The 5,198-nt window shown below is 53.8% G+C and overlaps 1 long non-coding RNA gene across 1 annotated transcript; it reads left to right on the top strand.

The window, feature by feature from the left end:
- Positions 1 to 1,513: 1,513 nt before the first annotated feature.
- LOC309653923 lies at positions 1,514 to 3,966 on the top strand. The gene is made up of 3 exons (XR_014259645.1): positions 1,514 to 1,884; positions 2,607 to 2,666; positions 2,821 to 3,966. It is a non-coding gene; the product is annotated as an uncharacterized lncRNA (long non-coding RNA).
- The last annotated feature ends 1,232 nt before the right edge of the window (positions 3,967 to 5,198 follow it).

The raw sequence follows: 5,198 nt of genomic DNA, 5'->3' as shown, positions 1-5,198 counted from the left end.
GGAGGGCTGAGCAGGGAGGTTACCCGAAGCTTAGGGGGCTCTGGGAGGCTTCACAGATGCCCACAGACGCCCCGCCCCTCTCATCATTCCTCAGCTCTGCTCAGCCACACTCCCCTAAGAGGCCCCCATCTTCTGGAAGAGTTTGCTTCCGAGAGCAGGGACTGCAGAGTTTCAGGGGAAGGCTTGGAAACGAGCGGCCCCATTATGAACCCAGGCATTTGGAGCTGGCACTATGCTAAATAAGACGCCTTGCAGAAAGAGGTTTTCTTATTTTCTTCCTTCCTCTTCCCCTCTGGGAATAAAAGTAGGTTGTGTTTCTCCTGCCCCCGTTCCTTGGCGATCTCGGAAAGGAGAGCTGAAAGGGCTTCTTGGATCATCTCGTCCAACTCTCAGCCCAGGATATCAAGGCCAGCGCCTTTTGTCCCGGCTAATGTGGCCACTGCAGGGACTGAGGCCAAAACCAGTTGCTGGGGCAGGGGGTGTTGGAAGTGGTTCTGAGGTCAGCCACTGGAGTCACGTAGGGCAGGCACTCGGCCCCCGGGCCCCGGGAGGTGGGGGGCATTGGGGGGGGGGCTCCTGGGCTCCCTCCCATGCCGGCAGGGTTGCGGGTGCTAGGAAAGAGGGTGGCGAGAGGGAGAGCTACAGGTGCGGTGACAGACAGGCACTGGTCAGAAGGGATAGGTCCCGGAGGGGATCTGCTCTGCCACGGTCTAAGCTTTGTGCCGGGGAGCAGAGCGTTCTCGCCGCGGGGTTGGTGTGCTCGCCGAGAAACTTCTGGGACCTTAGAAGTGCAGCTGGGCACAAGAGATCACGGAGCGGGCAGGGATGGGGGCCTTGAAGGGGCAGGAAGGGAACTGGTGTCTTCCATCTCCTGCGCGAACATCAAGACTGATCCGGTGCCGGGTCTCTCCACCCCCGCTGCAACTCCCTTTCTTGTCCTGAACTCGGCCCCAAGGTCCGTGGCCCACAGAGGAGACTGAGAAGCCGAAGGGCGGCAGAAAGGAGCGCCGCTGGGACCCGCCTGGGCGACACAATCATCCCATCGGTCTCCCCGCCCTGGAACCCGGGTTCAGCCGGTGCGCCTCTGCGCACAGCGGTGGCGCCGAAGGGCCCCGAGTCCGTCCAGGAGCCGCCAAAGGCACCTACTCAAGCAGACAGCGGAGGAGGCAGAAGTTGAAAATACCAGCACAGAAATACCTGCCTGTACCAAAGGCCGGACGACTGCAGGCCGGGGGGCCGGGGCGCGTGGTGGGGAGGCGAGCGAAGAGCGGAGGGGGGCTCCACACCGCCCGAAGCCAGCGGCGACCCGCGCCCCCGCGCGCCCCGCCGCCGCCTCGCCTCGGTGCCCCGGGCGCAGGGGCCGCCGGCCGGACTTACCCCACAGCAGAGTGAGCGGCTGGGCTTTGGGGATGAGCGCCAGGGAGTACACGGCCCCCAAGTGGAGCAGGCTCATCGGGAAGACGTTCCTCCAGACGATGTCCTGCCGCCGCGCGCGCGTGCCGGGCTTCTCCCGGCCGCTGCCGCCGCCCTCCGAGCCCTCGACCCCGAAGCCCACACGGATTTCCTCCTTGGCGGTGCGGAAGGGGACCTTCCCCTCGTCGGCGGCCGGGCCTGGCATGGCTGGGGAGAGGCGGGCGCTCGTGGCAGCGGCAGCAAGCAGGCGAGCAGCCGGCGCGGAGCTCTCTGGTGGGGGCGACGGCTTCTGCCTTTTAGGAGGGGATTTCCGCACCTCCCGTCCCCGCCTTCCCGGGGCTTCTCTGCTTCCTTCTCTCTTCTTCTGGCGTTCAGCGCGGCTTAAGGATGCAAATCTTGGCGCCCGGCATCTACTGCTAGCGAGTCGCCCCTACCGCTGCCGGGGCTGAACTCTGCGGCGAGGAACTGGAGGTGAGCGCCAGGGGCTGGAGGGGACGCAGGGGGGTGGGGGGAGGGGGCGTGGAAAAAGCCGAGAAAGCGGCGGGGGTGGGAGCGCTCCGAGGGAGGGAGCTGGGAAGAAAGACCCGCATAGCTACAGCCAATCAGGATCGCCTGCGGGGCTCTTAAAGAGAAAGGCGCCCCCTGGGCCTCCGCTGCCCGGGCTCCCCGGGGCCGGACGGGGCAGCCTGCTCGGCAGGCAGCGTGCAGCCTCCGCCCGCGGGTGGGTGAGCGGTGGCTCCCGGGTCAGGGAGCCTGCAAAGGGGCTCACAGCACTTCTGCAGCTGTTGTTGTGTGTTTCTCCGGTTCCCAGAAATACCCTTCCCTTTTGAAAAGACTTCTTTTTGCTTTGAAGCTACGGGCTGGAGGATTTACAATACTTGCCCCAGGTCGCAACACAAGCTAAGGCCAGATCTGAGTTGAGAATCACAAGTCCCTGTGTCTCCAGGTTCCTATGGCTCCTTGGGCCTGGCCGGGGCGGGGGGGGGGGGGGGGGGGGGAGGGGGTGGTGTTGCAGGCAGCCGCTCAACTCTTTTTTTTTTTTATAAAACACCTTTATTGGAGTATAATTGTTTTACAATGTGGTGTGTCAGTTGCTGCTGTATAACAAAGTGAATCAGCTATACGTATACATATATCCCCATATCCCCTCCCTCTTGCGTCTCCCTCCCACCCTCCCTATCCCACCCCTCTAGGTGGTCACAAAGCCCTGAGCCGCTCAACTCCTTATTGGACAGCTTGCAGCCAGACACACAGTAGGTGCTCAAATAATGCCTATTAGATGATGAATAAATGGTTTGGGGGCTGGTTAGTATACAGTAGTGCGCCGCCACTGCGCGGCCCATCGGCCACGCAGCTGTTTGTGGCAAATTCTCCGCTAACCAGTGCGTTTCTGGACTGTCTCCTAAGCCTCGAAGTCAGCACCGTTGAGATGGAGCTTTAGAAAAACATCACCCAGAACGTTCCAAGGAAACTTAACCTCAGAAGAATCGTGTCTGCTCATTCCTCCTCTCCCAACGCAGATAATTTAGAGCTATCCAGAGGGAGCCCTGATCGCACAGAAGTGTAGAGGAGGGTGAGCTGGCCGTGTCCCAAGCAGCTGTGGCTGCACCTGCGGCTGATAGCAGAAGGACAGGGGCCAGGAATGGAAGCTAGGGGCTCTGGATTCTACTTCTAATTCACTGTGACCCAACTCAGTCCTCTGGGGACAGATTTCCTTACCAGGATCTAAGCTTTATTCTTCTTTCCAGCTTGCAAAGTCTATAAATGTGAGTTTGAAAGGATACCATTATGTTGACAAAGAAAGCTGATTTTTGGATCAACTTGTTAGGAATCCTTTCCAGCGTCACAGGAGAGGGAAAAACATTACCAAGGATTGACTACATGAAAGGACCATACATGAGCATCTCATTGTTAGTAGACCAGAATCAGTCCAATCAGCCAGAAAAAACAATACCTAATTTAAAACTGAAGCAACGTATGTGGCTTGTGGAATGGTGGCCACTGAGCCAGTGTTACGGTGTTGCTTCAGTTGGAGCTGAAATTATAGAATGAAGGGACACTTGCCCGGCGCCCAGATAAACGCCGGCCCTGTCATTAGACCAGTGAGACAACAGAACATGAGACTTGAGGGCATAAACTTCATCAGCCTGCTCAACCTTGGCTTTATAATGAACCACTTTTTCTTCTCATGCCCCCTCTGCTCCCCACAGCCACCAGACCCACATCTTCCCTGTGGTTCTCTATTCAGACTGTCCTTTCTCTAGGGGTGGAGTAGTTGCTCTGTCAAAAGCCTCTCTCTGGGTTATTGTAATGACTCACCACACCCTCACTCTAACCATTCAGTCATTTGTTGGGCAGGCTGTGTGCACCAGTCCTGCTATGTGCCAGCACTGGTGCACACTGGGGATACGAGGACGAATAAGGTGTGGTCCATGCCCTAAAGGAGCTCCTCATCTAGGAGGGAAGACAGATCAAACAAGTGTTACCTCTTGGCTATGAACTGGGAAGGGCAGGAAGGTCCAGTCCGTTATCAGAAAAAAATAAATAAATAAATTCTTGTTAGGCATCAAGTGTACATACAAAGAGTTCAGGGGAGGCAGCAAAACAGTTCTTTATGTGGCCCCAGAGTACCTTATCTGTTACATAAGCTACTTCATCTTGGCTCTATCTTAAATGAATATCTTCCTCTCTTCCTCCCAACAGGTCAGACTGGGTGTGGCCAAGCATTTCAGTTGGTTGGACTCATGATAGAGAAGGAGATGTTTTCATCTGTTGGAGGTGGGAGGACGTGCTCTTCAGGCCTTTCAGATGCTGCTTACAGAAGGATGGCTGAAGGACATTAGCCCCTCCAGATCTAGCCTCAGAGTGACACCTCTACACATACAAGGTATAGTCTTGAATATCCCCTGTGGCATATTATGCCGTCAGGGCTACTGTCTCTTTTCTCCACCTTACTAAAGACCCTAGTATATTTTCTTAGCTTCTGGTCAAGACCCTAGAAGTGGATGGGTATTCATCTCACTCATGGGACAGTAACCCTTATCCTGTCAACCAAAGAATTACCAAAAATGTGAGAAGACCTATTAGAGGTATGTGCAGGAATTAAGTGGGGCCATGAAGAAAGGAGTAGTTAATTCACACTAGAGGGGAGGAGGCGGGTGATATCTGGATAAGGGTTTTTTTTTTTTCTTTCTTTTTTTTTTTTGTTTCATGTAATGTCTGAAACATTTATATTAACATATTTCCATACATATTTCCATACAAATACAAATATAAGATTTTTAGAAATTTCATGTAATGTCTGAAACATTTATATTAACATATTTCCATACAAATAACCCAATGAAAGTTTAGTATTAGTTGTTTTGTTTGCTTTTTTATACTGCAGGTTCTTATTAGGCATCAATTTTATACACATCAGTGTATACAGGTCAATCCCAATCGCCCAATTCAGCACACCACCATCCCCACCTCACCACAGTTTTCCCCCCTTGGTGTCCATATGTCCATTCTCTACATCTGTGTCTCAACTTCTGCCCTGCAAACTGGCTCATCTGTACCATTTTTCTAGGTTCCACATACATGCATTAATATATGATATTTGTTTTTCTCTTTCTGACTTACTTCACTCTGTATGACAGTCTCTAGATCCATCCATGTCTCAACAAATGACTCAATTTCGTTCCTTTTTATGGCTGAGTAATATTCCATTGTATATATGTACCACATCTTCTTTATCCATTCGTCTGTTGATGGGCATTTAGGTTGCTTCCATGACCTGGCTA

The sequence above is a fragment of the Balaenoptera physalus genome (assembly GCF_965194825.1).
Source record: "Balaenoptera physalus genome assembly, contig: HAP1_SCAFFOLD_1465, whole genome shotgun sequence".
In the NCBI taxonomy this organism is placed as follows: Eukaryota; Metazoa; Chordata; class Mammalia; order Artiodactyla; family Balaenopteridae; genus Balaenoptera; species Balaenoptera physalus.
This window is presented reverse-complemented; position numbering and strand designations above follow the sequence as displayed.